Here is a 16,782-nt window from a genome sequence, read left to right on the forward strand (position 1 = left end):
ACGGCCATCTACAAGACAGAAAGGGAGCCCTCGCCAGGAATCAAATTGGCTGGCACCTTGATCTTGGACTTGCCAGCTTCCAGAACTGTGAGAAGTAAGTTTCTGTTGCTTAAGCCACCCAGGCTGTGGAATTTTGTTATGGCAGCCTGAGCAGACTATGGCAGCCACCCCCTTACATGAGACCTTCATTCCTTCTTATCTGATTTGCAGCAATAGCCTCCTAACTCTTGCCCCATCTCCTACTTTTCTCCACTCAAGTCCCTCTCTCTCACTACTGCGAGCTTGAATTTCCTACCTTCTGCCCCAAAATCACCTGTTAGCTCCCTCCTGTTTACCAAATTGAGTATAAACTCACCATTACTTTCAAGATATTCCAGATAAGCTGCACAAATAAACCCTTTTTATGATCCCAATCTATCCCTGAAAACTCATATCCCCCATTCCTGATATATTTTCCATTCCAGCCAAATGAAACTTCTCACCATTCCTAAGAAATATCTTGATCATTTGTATTTTTTGTTGATCTCAGCACTGAAATAGTGTGTTCTTCAGGAATGTATTCAGCCACAAGAGACAGAGTAACTGACTCATAGTGACATAAACAATTAGAAGGTTATTATTCTCATATAACAAGTCCAGAGATGGGAAGTTGCTGCTGTCAGCTAGTTGCTCAGTAATGTCACCAGAGACCAGGAATTCTTTTTCTTTGCTCTACCTCAAGATTAAAATATGGCTACAGGTCCAGACACCAAATCTATGTTCAATGCATGAAAATAGGACAAGGAGAAGAGAAGGGATCATGGCAGCCAAGTCAGTCTCTTTCACTGGAAAAAGTCAAAACATTCCCAGAGCCCTCAAGTCCCAATACAACTCACTGGCCAGAATTACTATCACATGGTCACCGTTACATGCAAAGTAGCCTGGAAAGGTGAATATTTCATCTGAGCAAAGTGCAACAATACCCAGTGGTCAGCAAAGAATAAGGAGGCTGTTGACATTGGGTGGGGAACTAGTGTAGACACAAGTCCCTGGCACTCATTTGGGGTGGAAGAATTCTAATATCTTTATTTCTCTTCAAGCGTCTACTAAAGTTTCTTGCACATGGTTTGTGTTCAATACGTATAGGCTGGTTGTACTACCAATTTATAATTGCCTACAAATGGTTCCGCAATCAATAAGTATTTGCTGGCCTACATTAGGTATGTTGGAAGAAAACAAGGAGTAAAGGAAGTCATATTTGTCCTCAAGTTAGAGAGACAAGGTGATTGCTGCTAAATTACTTTCCAAAAACACAGTAGTTTTTGGATTTATGTCGCATCCTCAGCACTCACCTTTGCTCAGCGAAACCTTTCTTCAAGGGACAGTATACATAATAATCCTCAGGCTGGACTAGGTCAAATTACGCTCACATCTGCCTTTCCTGGTTTGATTGGACAAGGTTTTACTATAGATGTGTTAAGAAAACTTTGTTATAAAGCAATATAATGAAACATTATTGCATAAAGAATGTTAAAAGGCAGGAGGCAGCCGTTAGAAACGATGCTACAGAATAACTAATGGCATGGAAGTAAATATTTAAGTAAATACAGACTATAAAGCAGAGTGCACAGTGTACATAACCATAATCACTGATAAGATATGTTGTGGGCAGGGGTGTTTATAGGTAGATAGATAGATGGGTCTGGAATAGGAACAAGGACAGAAATAAAAACAAAGACAGAGAGCTTTAAAAAAACATTTACCCAAATCTTGATAGTGACAATCTCTGGGCACTGCACGATAGATGGCTTTTATTTTTTTATAGATGGCTTTTTATTTTGTGTTTTTGCTTGTCAGTGTTCTCCAGATTTCCTAAAGTGAACCTGTACTGTCTTTATAATAAAAAGAAAAAGGGTTAGTTTTTGTTTTTCTCAACTTTGAGGAGTTTTAGTAGACAAGCCAGCCTTCTGACACTTCAAAGGATGATCCAAATTCAATTAGATGAGATAGGGCTGGTGAACTTACGTGGCCACAAATTCGAGAGAGCCTCTATTTATGACACCAAAACCATTTAAAGAGCAGGAATGAGTCACTAACTCTTATTTGCAGCTTTAGAAACACAAGGAGCAAAATAGAAAGACAGTTTGAACCTGGAAGTAGGTGACGCACGACTGACAGATTTTCTAGGGAGGTTTACTTACACATCTCCTGTCTTCAGAGGTTCCAATTCACTGCAAAGTGTGACCCCCAAACAATGGAATCCTTCAGCAGGGAGGAACTATCTTCAGTGCTGTGACTGCTGCCACCTGTACTTCAAGCCTCCTCGAATAAATAAATGCTGGAAAGCTCGTTGCTCTTCTTCTTTTGTTTTGGTAATGGAAAGACTTTGTGCAGGAGGGACTCGCATCAATTTCATGACAATGACCATGACTTTCAAGTGGTTCCCGTTTTATATGCAGTGCTGAGCTGAGCACCTGCTTTATCTTACTGTTCACATGACAAAGCGGCTGCTTATCACTAACAACTGGAGCAGAAAAGACTGGGAAATCCTAGAAAGCCCAGGCTAATGGCACCATTGCTGCTGGATCTGGTGTTGCTCCTGAAATTAACCCCTGAACTCTCAGCAAAACTGTGACGTGCCCTCTAGAAGACTCTGGTTTCAACAAGTTAGTCTTTCCACTTATGAGGTTCTGTGATTAAGATTTATGTGATATGTTGCTATAAAATAGTGACACTAAGTTTGAAGGTATACTGTTATTTTTTTATATTAAGAAAAGAAATGGAAGAGGGTCAGAAACAGTACTTATGGCCTAAGAATATACAGCAACAGAGCACAAGCAGAACGAAGACCTTGAAGTTACAAAACACAACATATCATAGGCATCTAGATTGGATTCCAGTTTCTGGCTGCATTAGACATGTTCTAAACTCAAGGTGATTGGAAAGAATACAGGTGTTTTTGGATTTTCTTCTAGGTTGTCCTGACCAGATCTCAAGATAGAGAAGGAGGCAGGGATTCATACATGTTCAATCAAGAAATAAATTCAGTGCATCAGGCTGTGCCTCTGTGGGCACTGAACTTTCCAGGAGGGCCAGGATCTAATGCTATAGAAAGGTCAACTATAACAAGGTTGTTGTTGATTCAGCATTACTATCCCCTTCGAAGTCTTCTCACTTAAGAACAGCCTTTCCCAGAATCATTTTCCCTATGTGGTTGTGAGTTAGAGTTTTGCAATGAGAGGCAACCATTGGAGATTTGAAGGTGGAAGAAAAGCCCCTTATTCTCTGAAGACAGATGAAGCAAGATACAGAGTCAGACAGGAGATTCACTGTGGCTTTCAGGTGAACTCTTTTGAATCCCCCACCTTGGTACATCAAGCTGAAATCACTGATGGCGGATTACCACAAACTTCACCTCAGTCCTCTATGTCTTCCAACAGCTAAACAAACTTCTATATCCTACATTAAAATCCTTTGTCCCCAGAGCACAGAGGGTTGTTAAGGCAGTGAAGCTACTCTGTATGATACAGTGGGTACACATCATTATACGTTTGCATGATGTATACATTTGTATAATGTAACAGTGGGTACACATCATTATACATTTGTCAAAACCTATGGAATGTATAACACCGAGAGTGAACCCTAATGTAAACTGTGGACTTTGGGTGACAGTGACAAGTCAATGTAGGCTCATTGATCACAACAAATGCACCACTGTGTTGTGGGATATGGACAGTGGGGGAGGCAGCGGGGGTGGGGGACAAGGGGTATATGGGAACTCACTGTACTTTCTGGTCAATTTTGCTGTGAACCTAAAACTGCGTTTAAAAAATTGTCTATTTTTTAAAAAATTTTGTACCTGAAATGCAGGAAACAGCTTCTGTTTTCCTCACAAACCTGAGGAAGCAGTGGATTTGCTAGTAGAAGTATATTGGAAACCTAAGAAAGAGCCATTTGAAGACCACAATAAAGGTGGAAACCAGATTGTGAATATAAATGTGAACCTTAAATCTTTTGTAAAGAGGATCTGGTTAGAGTTGTTGCTATATTCTCTCCAAATTTATAAAACTGCATTTTTTTAACTATTTTGTAGTTCTGACATTTTTTCCCTTATTATGTTATGTTATGCTATGTCACAATATGTTTTATGTCATGTTATTTTTGGAGTTCAGCTAGATCTCTGTCTTCATTTTCTCCACATTCAAATCTTGCCGGATGTACATGAAGGCTCCAAGCACAAGTCCTGGCACCCAGGATGAGCTCAATCAATTTTCTCTCCTGTGTTCTTGAGCATCTTTCCTGTACTATGGTAACAGACATTCTCTGCTTTCAAGGAGTTTGTAATCTTTTTAAGAAGACAATTATATAGATAACAAATGAATAATAGAAATTTTAACAGTTTAACATAGCAATCCAAGAAACATCCCAAAGTAATGTGTGGTTAACTGCCATAGAGGGGAGGCTGGTAGTATAACAATAGGAGTTAAGAGATGGTACCAACACTCAATATTTATCATCTTGGAAAACCTCAGCGCTTTTGGAAGACCAAACAGTAAGATGAGCCAAGGAAATGGAAAACTCAGTTTCCTCCTCAGCACTCCTCCAGAATCTTTTATCTCCAGTGGGATTCTTCAGGTTGAATGGAACCAGATATCTAAGTGGATTAATTGTTATTTATAACAACATTTTGAACCATGAAGCATGGGTGACCTCCTATCACTTGCTCTCCACTAGATAAATTGTGCAACTGCAATAAACAAATAAATAGAATTTGCCTCCTTGCCAAGGATGTGCTGCTGTCATCTTTCCACCACGGTCATCAATTAAAGGATTAAATAATGAATGAACTGGCAGAGTTCAACTATAATCTTCAGACTCAGACTCCAAAGATATTCTATGAACAGCAGTATGGGATTTATGGTTTTCATTTTCCTTCACCTCACTCATGAGGGTGCACATGGCTATAAACACTCAGGCACAGACAGACACACACATGTATTTGCGTGCCACACCCCACATGCACTCTCTCCCATGGCTTCTCTTGTCATTGGCATCCCCTATTCAATTAAGTAGTGAACTTACTAAAATCATGGAGGGAAATGTATTCATCTTGAAGGAAAGTTGCTTTAATCCTTTTCTTTAGAATGGGAGCTCTGGTAACCTGGACAGCAGTCCCCAACTGGAGTGAGGCCAGGAGGGGAAGACAGGCCCTCAAAACAAGTCAGCAGACCCTCAACTTGACATATGGGACAATGACTTGGAAGGGGGTGTGTTGCACACAGGGGCATCCAGCTGCCCAGGAACACCCACCTGGAGTGCATTTTCTCCAAAAGCAGGTGAAGCTACAAATATGCATGAGTTCAGTAAAGATTTAGATAAAGACATGTTGCCCTTCTATGATGCAATCCAAAGAGGTTGTTAAAGATATTGATTAATCATAGTAGTAACTTACATTTATAAATCCTTTACAATGGGATGAGCACTGTGCCAAATACTTTGTAAGGATTATCTCATTTAAGCCTCATAATAACCCTATAAAGTAAATACACTGATTAACCTGGTCTTTGAAATGAGAAACCTGGTGCTCAGGGAAGTTAAATGTGTGACAAAAATCACACAGCTGGTATGTGGAATAGAGTTGAGATTCAAACCAGTCGGATGGATTCCAGAGCCCATTTCATATCATCAGCCACATGCCTAACTCCTTTTATTTTTTTCTAGCATTCCTAAACTTTTGAGATTCATTGTATAGAGGAAAATATCCATTACCATATTCTCCACAAACTCTCCCTTAAAATCATAATGAGAAACAGATTAAGTATATGCAGGCATATATACACACGCATGCTTATAAGCATGTGCGCATGCGTGCACGCGTACACACATACACATCTAGCTGAGGAGGGTGACTAAGGGCAGCGCAGAGAATACCCTTAATTCTCTCTCTGCCTACCAGGCAGGATAAGCAGATTGAATCAGGCTCTCAGGCATAGTCTCTTCCAGCACCCCTGCTACACTCCAAACCATCAAAGGAGTATCAGGCTCATTGCTGTCCCAACACTAGACAAGTAACATCATCTGGGAGTCCTTGGTACCTTAGGAAACCAAAAGCTCACCACACAACATGCACAGACTACATAAAGCCTAAAAGTAGGCCAAAAAAAGTCCGTCTGAGCACAAGAACAAGTTCTCAGCCATCAGTAGCCTCTCCCAGAGCTAGCCCAAGGGATTAAGGGTCAGGTCTTGTGCTTGGTAAACACAGATCAGGATTCTGTAAGAAAGATAACGGTGATCCACTCAGGCCACTTCGAGGCTATTGCACACTCTTAGCCCATGCCCTGCTACCCTGGCACCAGGACAAGCAGTATCATGAGTCTGATCCACCTCCTTCCCTATCCTTTCTGCCAGCTGTCCTCCTGAGACATCAGTCCTGCCTGATTTGCTCTTGCTAGCAGTGGGTGGTGCTGGGCAGAGGGAGACAGAGGGGAGCTCTATGCCTTCTTAGGAATGATCACAGTTCCCAAGGCCCAGCAGCAGGCCCATCGCCTACAGCTCCTTGCAGAACTTGGCCTTTGCCTTCCAAATGCACATGTGGCATCTGGAAACATTCCTGTGCCTTGAAAGCTCCATCTGCTCCCTGATGGAAGCTGCCCACGCAAAGGCTAAACTTCCCTCTGTTGTTGTATAAAGAGCAGAGCCTCCTTCTCAAGTCTCCAAATAAACTCCTTCTCTCCCAAACACAAACACTGACACCCAAATGTCTAGTTTTATTGGGTCTCTTATCTCAATTCACTTGATAGGGGAGCTGAGTCCAGTATAGTGTTTAATCAAAGTCTTCCATACCTCCCAGAGGCGCCACTTAAAAGCAGCACAGCTGCAGCCCCCCTCAGTGCCTGTGGCCTGGCCGAGCTCAAGAGAACCAAGGAGAACAGTAGCTCTGGGAGTGACACAGTCTGAAAGGGAGGAGATCACGTAGCAACTTGGCATTCATGCAAATACTAATACAATCATGGAAATACCAAAACATTCATCCAAATACTAATACAGTCATGCAAATACTAATGCATTCATGCAACTGGGTTACTGAGCAGTGATGGGCCTGGCCCTGAGGTCATAAAGGCAAGATAAATCTTCCTTCCAATGTTGTTGTGATTTCTCTCTCAGTATTGAAAAATGATTGTATTTTTTTAAATGTTTAGATCATAGTTCTCTGCTGAAGTTTGGGTCTCTTAGATGAGAGCGGATAGACACTCTACCTAGAAAAGGCAGAAGGCTGGCTAGGAGCAGGCTAGACTAGAGATGGGAAGAATAGGTCAATGGCACCCAGCATTCAGAAGTCCTTGGCACATCAGACTGGCCTCCTCTGCCAGGGAACCCTTGTACCAGCTCCAGCTCTGGCTAGAGGCCATCACCTGGGCAGAGGAGCCACAGGGACATCTCTGCTTTGTGCTCTATCCCCTCCTCCCTACCCTCCTCAATCCTTCATTTACTAAAGATACCCAATATTCCCTCCTAACCCACAGTCCCTTTTTAGAGAATGACCTTCTTACCCCACCACTACCCAGAGCCTACAAGGTCTTACACACCTCAGCCAGGATTGGATAGCTGACTGAAAATCACTCTCTGGGCCATAGCTAGTTAAGTTCTACTCTCCAATAAATTTTATCTTAGAGATCCAGATCTGTGGATAGGCAATTGATACTGGGCACTAAGACAGAAGACATGGATTTGAGTTCCAACTCTGCCATGCATTGGTTGTGGAGCTCTGGGCAATTACTTTAACTATGCCTCAGTTTCCTCATCTATGAAATAGAGATCTTGGTAGTAACTACCCCACAGGGTTCTTGTGAGAATTATTTCAGGGCAAGCACTTGGAACAGGACCTGGAATGTGGCAACCTCTCCATAGGTATTAGCTATTATTATCATTTTTATTATCGTTTCTATTACCATAGCAACAAAGCCATGGGCAACCAGAAGTCATGCCAGAGTAAAAACTAAGAGCATTGGAGATGTAATTAGACTGCCAAGAGAAGCCAAGATAAGAAACCATGTGGCCCCAGAAGGAGGAAGATAGAAAGGATACCGCTCTGCTGACTTTTTGGTTCCCTGAGACCCAATCTGCGTCTGCAGTTGGATGCCTTGATATCCCCCAATATCTTGACTGTAAAGGCTCTATTTCTTAAATTAGCATGGGTGGGGGGTGGGGGTGTTCTGCTCCTGGCAAGTGAATGATCTCCAGCTAAGTTTCAGGGACTCCTCCACCATCCATGCCACATAGAATTAGTTCTGTCACTAACTCGTGTTACCTGGGGCAAGCCCACCTCCCCCTCCAGAACACTTCACAGATAGGACTAGCTGTCCCTAAAGCGCTGATGTCCTGTGACTCTTCAAGGACTGCCGTCACTATGCTGCCTGGAGCCCTATCCCTTTCCATCTGGATTGCCATTTTCGCTCTCTCCCTGGCATATCAGGATAAATTTGAACATAGTAAGTGAACAGAAAAGGAAAAGCAGCCAGTATGAAGTCAGCAGACAGTCTGAATCATTTCTGAGGAAATTTCCCACATCAAGGGCAGTGAGAAAAACCAGGTGAGCTCTGAGAGTGGCAGTGAGTCTTCAGTGACAGTACTCACATTTCCAGGTTCTACTCTAGTTTACAAGTCTACGGGTGTGGCCTCCATTTTACACAACTGGTCCCAAGGGAGTGACTCAGATTCGACACACAACTGCAATAAAGGGCTGTCACTAGGGGGATGACCTCACTGTGTGCTTCCAACCTCTGCAGAAAACCATTATCCTGAGGACACGAGGTTATACTGGGCATCAGTAACAACCTTAGATGGGAAGAGGACCAGTGTGAAAGAAACTTGCCCATCAGCTATTAAGTACTAAGGACTTCCTCATACATTCTCCCATTTAATCCTTGCAACAACCCTCCAATGTCAGTATCTGCCCTGGTTAACGATGCTGTACTACAAACCACGCCAAAACTTAGAAATGTAAAACAACAACAATTTGTTTTTGCTCATGATTTTGTGAGTCAAGAATGTGCAAAGGGTTCAGCTGTCCCGTTCTGATTTGGGGCCTCTCACACCCTTGTGGCCAGATGTTGGCTGTGCTGTGGTTATCCAAGGGCTTGACTAACCCGGACATCCTAGATGGCTCACACAGACGGCTGCCACTTGAGGCTGTTGTCAGCTCATTGCTCAATAGAGTCCGTAGGATGTCGCCTCTCTGGGGAGCTGGATCTCTTACCTGCTGGTTGTCTCCTAGAATAAGAGTCCCAAGACACCAAGTCGAGGCTGGGGAGCTTTTATAACCTAGCCTCAGAAGCTACTCTTCATCGCTTCTGCCATATTCTATTGACTGAAACAGCCACAAGATCCACCCAGATATGAGGGGAGGAAATATAGACAGCCCTCCTTCAGTGGAAGAAGTATCAAAGAATTGGGGGCCAGTTTCTAATTGCCACTATGTGATCATATCCAATGCGAAGTTCAGGGAACTCAAAGAGGATTACTAGCCTGTCCAAAATCACATTCCTAAAAATTAATGGAATGGGAATTCAAACCTAGCCTTGTCTAATTCCAAATTGAGCACCCCTTTGTCTAGATCAAACTGCCCAGTAAGCTTGGGAAATCCTGCTTTCTTGGCCTTGGAAGGGGTGAGGGGACTATACATGTGCTCTATCTTTAGAAACTTAAGGCCCCTTCTTTCTATCTTCTTTCCTTCCTACCTTCCTTCCTTTCTTTTTTTGTAAGCATCAACTACTGACCACCTGGCTGCCTTGCTTCCCTGAGTTATTTCTAAGCCAGCGGTCAAATTCTACCACCCCCACCTCCATGTTGGCCCCCTCCCAGGGCTGTAGAACTTAAGACATTTGGAGGGGATGTCACCACACTGAGGGTCAGAACAGAAGGGAGCTCTCCAACTTGTCACCACTCCACCAGTAAATAGTGTCTTCCCAAAGGCTGGAGCCATATTGCTCTCTTGCCCTGAAAGGATGGACACAGCTATTGAATTTGAAGCTCTAATGTGTGCAAGAATCCTACAGTTTGAGAGGTTGAAGGGTCCCTTGGACTCCTCCAATTGTTGGTTTGGAAGACACTTAGAGATATTTCCTGCTCATCCATCTGGAATGATAAGCACAGACATTATGGGTATCAAATATGAACATCTACATCATCTGAACTGCTCATTGGAAAGAGTTCTCATTTCCAAATGATCCTTCAGGTGATCATAACACATTATGGATTTAATTGCATCCTGTTCATAGCCATTGAATATTGCAGCTGACTGGCTTCTGTTGTTAGTTTATTCCCCTGCAGGATGAAAAGTCCACACCCCCCAGTGCTGTAACAACCACATCCAGCGAGTCCAGTCACCAGCTGATACTGATAGAGCTTCAGGCACAGTGGCTGAGCCCTAGTTTTGAAGTCTTATAGTCTTGATTCAAATCCTAGTTCTGCCGCTTATCCAGCTAAAATTCTCCACCTCTTCAAGTCTCAGGTCCCTGACTATTAGATGTAGATAATAAAAGCATCTTCCTTATTTGGGTTATTGTGAAATCATGCTGAGGCTCGGTGACATCATGCACTTAGCAAAATGTGTAACATCTGGTAAGAATTAAATAAATACTAGCTGTTATCATTATCCCCAGAAATAACTAGAGAGTTTTGGAGTAATGCTGAAGCCCAGACTGGAAGAAAAGGGGGCTAGTCAGGATTCATAGAGGCCTCATAGGTACGCAGTTATAGGCAGGCGAGGAGACAAATCCCAGGAGATCAACTAAGGGAAAGAAGATGCAGAAAAGCATGCAGGATCTGATATTTGGAAAATTACAGAGGCAACAGGAACCAAACTACTACCACGCCAGAGGCTCTTGTCTCTCTTTCAAACAATGTTCTGAAATGTTGGGCAGCCCAACATCCACGTATAGAAAGAAAGACTTCTAAGGTCAAACAGTATCTAATGTCTTTAATACAGGCAGATACAGAAGTTAAGGAGAAGTAACATTTCTCAAGCATCTATTGGGTGCGAAGTATAGTACAGTCACTTCTACACACATCGCATCATTGACTCCACACATTACACTGAAGAATTGGAATCGTTGCCCCTATTTTTTGAAAGGTAAAGAAACTGAGGCTCAGAGAAGTTAACATACTCAAGGTCATGGAGTTAGGACGTGGATTAGCTGAAAGTTGAAGCCCCGCTAACTCTGAAACTTGAATTCTTTCTGTTCTATATTCCGAAGAAGTTTCAGAGAGACCAGAATGTGTTGAAGGGCTTTGAGTGATGGCTGACTCCCCTGCAATGAAGTATTGGAGAGTTGTCCAAAGGTTCTTTGCCATAACCAAAATATCATCCTCTTCTTATTTTTTTGCTTCAAAATGCCATTGTCTGATTCCAGTTGCCACTTCCTGCCAGAGAAAAGCAGAAACGGTAGGACCTGACTTTGAATCTGTACTTTCCTGACCTTTGGCATTTACTTCCTCTGTAATCCTAAACTTTCAACTTCCATTCAAGCACATCAAGAAGTTGTTGTCCTCAGTTTAAGCAGTTTGTTTTCATAAGAAAGCATTGTTTCGGCAGCACCAAAACAGCCCCCAGTCAATTAAGAAAGAAGGTTGGCAATTGTGCAAGAGATTTTGATAAATGGAAACCCAACTACAAGCTCCCCTTCCAAATCTGAATTTGCACATGATAATACACACAATAATGTAACCCAGTGAATATTGAAAACGAGGTCACACACATGGCATCTTTACTGCCACGCTGAGAAGCCGGTGGCGATTTCCTGTTTGAAGAAAGTGGCATTGTTCTACATTACGTTTAGAGCTGTGGTTTATCCGATAAAAAGCAGCTGAATATTTTGTCCCCTGTACCTAAGACAAACAATGACAATGTTTATCACACTCATCCAACCCTGCGTACGGAATCAACCTGGAATTATTCTTTCAAGAGGATTGAGTTCAGCATTGTATGGGAAATGCCTGCGTCAAGAATTCAGTAACATGTGAGGGCACTTGGTCAAAACAACTGTACCAGCAAAACGCCTCACAGTGCACCATCAGAGAGCAACAGTACTACACAAGTGCCAGCATGAGCCACCTGATAAAGTTTTCAGAAAATGTTGTGATCAGTTTGCCTGGGGTATTTGCTTTTCTTTTCCCATGTGAAAGATTGGAGTCGCTGGCATTCTGGATTAGCTACTATAACGTTTTTTTCCTTCCTCCACTTTTTGCAAAGAAACTGAAAGAAAAATGTCTGCTTTGAGTGTGATCATATACTGCCAGAAAGAAACTTACCTATCTAATCCAAGTACTGTCTTCTTCAAATAATGGAATTGAATCCGAGCGGGGGCGATGGTAAGCAATGTGTCCAAATCCACCTAGATAGGGAGACAGAACCAAGCATGGAACCTACTGAGTTACAGATCCGTTTTGGTGAGGCAAGTATTCAGGTGAATCAGGGCATAATTCCAAGGGGAGAAAATGAAAGTTAAGGTTTCATCTGGTTTGTTTCTGGTTTAATTTGAGCCAAAAAACCCCATAGTTTCTCATATTTAAAAATAAGCCTTGGGGCTGGCCCCGTGGCCGAGTGGTTAAGTTCGCGCGCTCCGCTGCAGGTGGCCCAGTGTTTCATTAGTTCGAATCCTGGGCGCAGACATGGCACTGCTCATCAGACCACGCTGAGGCAGCGTCCCACATGCCACAACTAGAAGAACCCACAACGAAGAATACACAACTATGTACCGGGGGGCTTTGGGGAGAAAAAGGAAAAAATAAAATCTTAAAAAAAAAAAAAAAAAAAATAAGCCTTTTTGTTTTTTTTTCTTCTTCTCCCCAAAGACCCCTAGTACATAGTTGTATGTTCTAGTTGTGGGTCCTTCTGGCTCTGCTGTGTGGGACACTGCCTCAGCATGGCTTGATGAGAGATGCTAGGTCCACACCCAGGGTCCAAACTGGTGAAACCCTGGGCCACAGAAGTGGAACCGGCAAACTTAACCACTCAGCCACAGGGCTGGCACCAAAATAAACCTTTTGAAGTAGGCAAAAAAAGTAGTATGCTTTCGGGGACAGGACAGCAATCTCTAAATTTATACCAGCTCAACATATGAAACTTCAGGTTGAAATTTTATGAAGCAACATCTAGTAAAGTATAACTACCTGAAAGTTCACATTTGTAAAATTTCAAATGTCCAGATAACAAATTATAAAAAGTATCAATATTATGCAATTTTGAGCATCTTATGTATATTATGAGGACAAATTATATCTTGGCACTTGCTGTGATTGCTCTGGAAAAGAAGTCAACAGACTCTGTTTTGAGTCCTAGGTTAGCCACTAACCAGCTGTGTGGCCATGGGAGAGTTGCTTTTCTTTCTGGGTCTTGGCTTCTTCAACCATTAAAAAAAAGGTTTGATAACATGATCATCATGACTCTGTCTTGATCAAAAGTGCATCGTTTGATTTTTTTCCCAGAAGACTGAGAAAGATAGAGAAACAATGATGGACATGAACACAGCCGTAAATGATGCTAAAAGCCTTTGCTCAAAGGAAGAAGCCAAGAGCAAGGAGTCCCAATGAGAACAAAAGACATCCTGGGAATCAACCTTTTCGCCATTCTCCTTCCCTCATCTTTACCATCACCTCCACTCCTTTTGGGAATTTCATGCATTGTGAAAGTTAAAGGACTGTGACTGATTTGGAACCTATGTTCCACTTTTAAGGTCTGTGCTCTGTCCCAAAGACCTTTCATTTTTCCCTGTCTGTCACATTGTCTACTTTTGCTAGCTGTAATTTCTAGAACATCTCAGCATAAACACCTTTCAGTGAAAGCGTACGTTCAAGTTTGCAAAGGAATGAAAGTGGAAAATAAGATAGCAAAATCAAAACTTCACTTTATGAAAATGTTATAAAGTTTAAGGGAAAAGCTGAAAATTCGGCTGAAAGTTGGCAATAGGTAGTAGCTGTTATGTGATAAATACAGCCCTGCTGGTGGTTGGGGGTGGGGGGACTCTGCTCTGCCTTTTAGGAGGTCTCAGCTCTTCACACCAGCATCCAGCGTTCTAGGTTAAGAATTTACATGGCTATAAAAGGAGTTTTAGCTTCTCAAATTGATGTGTATTTGGGGTGGGTTGGCTATAAATTGCCTTCCCAGTTTCTTAAGTGGGTTGTCCCTATTTCTCCCCAAAACATTCTTTCTCCCACCACTTCAACTCTCCCAACCACTATTCAGTACTTTGACAGTTATCGCTAATAAAAATAATAATACTTACCATCTGAAAGTTAGTAGTATAGCTTGAAAGTTTTATGTACATTTATTTTTCCTTGGATTTATGTCAGTCTCTCCTCCAAGCAAAGAATAAATAAATAAAAGCACTTCATCAAATTTATAACCTACTCAAATTCAGAGATTTCTGAATAGGAAACAGACCAGGGACATTTAGCCAAGATTAACTTAACTAGAAAACCAAAACCTTGCATACGGTGCTTAGAAGAAAAATGTTAGTCTTTAAAGATTGTGTCCACACGTGAAATGTGAAGTGGGTAACTAGAACAATTACTTTTATCACAAAGGCCTCCTAGCTTTACCTTTTCCAAGAAATGCTCAGGTAACAAAGGCAAAAAGGGTGTTCTGGTCTCAATTACATCCTAATAATTGTTTCAATTCTCTGCTTCCTTTTGAGTGTGAAGATCCAGTCTAAAAGGCTTTTTAAAAACAGGCTGAAAAGGTTTCCCAGACGTGAAATAGATTTTACAAAAGAAACTTCTGGCAAGTTTAATGTAAGTAAATCAGAAACATATGGGCTATGTTTCCCTCAAAATACCCATGGGTTTCAAAGCCCAGAAAACACATAAAAAGTAAAGGGAAACTGTTTTCCAAGGCTGGACTTATTTGAGAAACTGCTTGCTGTAACAGAGAGCCTGGCTCAGCTCCCCCAAGTAGGGGGTGGAGCCAGTGGTGAGGCCGCCCACCAGCTCCTACACTCACGCTTCTGTTGACAGTCCTCATTTCTGAGGATGATGTGATTGATGGCGTCTTGACCTGTGCCTATGGGTGTGACTGAGAAAACCATTGCTCAGTGCTTCCCATACTGAAGACATGACTTCATAGCTCCTTTGCAACCATCTGTAGTGAATGTTTACACAGCCTGTTTCTGTTTCTGTTCTTGAGGGCCTCTCATGCTAAATGATCAGGCTGGTGGTAAGCATACATTTACTGAACACTTAGCATGTGCCCCGTGGGGAAGGATAACAAAGAAATGGACAAGCACATGCCAGCCCAGGAGGTGAATTACAGACTCAGACTTGGAAGGGACTTTACGATTCCTGAGCTCCTCCTTCCACTCTGTGTGGGAATTCCAGCTACAGCTTGCAGTCCAGATAGTGGGAGGAAAACTCAAAAATTAGCCTGAATGGAGAACACAGTTTGGAGAGTCAGAGGGCCTGATATCAGGTCCCAGAAACACCGAGACTATAGACCTGTCATTTGACTGCTCAGAGTCTCAGTTTCCTCATCAATTAATTAAGTGGGAATAATAGTCAAATCACCCCTTGGGGTTGCCAAGGGTACCTCAATGAATATATGTCTCTTCCCTACCCCCTCCCTAAATAAGTAGAAAAACAAAACAAAGAAGATGGAGACCCGAATTTTCATCCTTATCCCTGAGAAAGACAGAGTTGGACGATAGAGTAGAATGAGAGATAAATGGGCTTGTCACCTGAACCCCAGATGAGACAGATGACTCATTCAGGCCAGTCCCAGACCACACTGAGCTGGGGCAAGCCTCCATATGCTGTCCAATTAAGGCTTAGGGCTTGAGGAGTAGAGGAAACCTCAGACTCTTGGTGATTATCTCACTCCCAAGAGAAATAGGAGGGCTGCACAGAGCTGAGCATGTCCAGATTATTCTTCCCAGACTACCAGTCAGAGAGATCCCTTCACTCCCATGAAGAGGAGTGATGAATGGGCAGAGAACAGCCCAAGGTAACTCATAAGACGTGTTCTCTCCACCTAAATAGAAATACCAGCAGTAGAGAGCTAGCTAAGCAAGGTAAGGCATGTGAAAGCCCTCATGTAAAGTGGAAAGCATTGCACGCATTTTAGTCTTTCACTCAATCCATCTACATTTATTGAACATCTATTTGCTTAGTCCTGTCACCAGCTTCCAGGAAATTTAGGTTGATTAAGACCTTGTTCCTTCACTTGAGGATACAGTCTGGTAGAAGAAACAGATAAGAAAGCTAAAAATTACAGTAGGCAATGAGTTTACTAAGACTCTGAAGTCTGCACAGGATAGGGAAAGGGCATCTAATTGAATGGACAGCCAGGTAAGCCTTCTTTGTGGAAATGACATTTGAGAGCTGAGGCCTAAAGAACACAAAGCAATAAGAGAAATTGGGATTTGGGGTGACTTTCAAGGCAGAGAGGGGTCCTGAAGAAGTCACAAAAGAAAAGAAACAGGGCATTTCAGGAAACCAAAAGTCATTCTGTATGGTTGTAGGAGAAATCGTCTTAATGTTATGGAGAATAATGAGAACAGAGCGTTAGAATATGGTAGAGTGGAGAGGAAGAATCTCAGAGTGTGAGAATGACCTAGAGAAGGAGAACACTAACCACTGCTTCAGTGTGGCAAAGGAGAGAGGTAGAAACAAGACCAAACAAGGACGTACATTTTTTAACTGACTTGAATAATTCTAATTTTTGTTTTATGTAAAATGGAAAACATAGATATAAACATGTAAAACATTTGTTTTATGTAACAAAAATGGGATTAGGAAAGGGAATGTACA

At 42.3% G+C, this 16,782-nt stretch overlaps 1 long non-coding RNA gene across 1 annotated transcript in view; it reads right to left on the reverse strand.

The window, feature by feature from the left end:
- Nucleotides 1-10,949: 10,949 nt before the first annotated feature.
- LOC123277014 (uncharacterized) overlaps nt 10,950-16,782 on the reverse strand; it is a 47,532-nt gene continuing 41,699 nt past the window's right edge. The window contains exons 3-4 of the long non-coding RNA XR_006513659.2: nt 12,292-12,374; nt 10,950-11,403 (exon numbers count right to left, since the gene is read on the reverse strand). This is a non-coding gene — a long non-coding RNA (uncharacterized lncRNA). The remainder of the gene's footprint in view (nt 11,404-12,291; nt 12,375-16,782) is intronic.

This window comes from Equus asinus, chromosome 14 (genome assembly GCF_041296235.1).
Source record: "Equus asinus isolate D_3611 breed Donkey chromosome 14, EquAss-T2T_v2, whole genome shotgun sequence".
Classification (NCBI taxonomy): domain Eukaryota; kingdom Metazoa; phylum Chordata; class Mammalia; order Perissodactyla; family Equidae; genus Equus; species Equus asinus.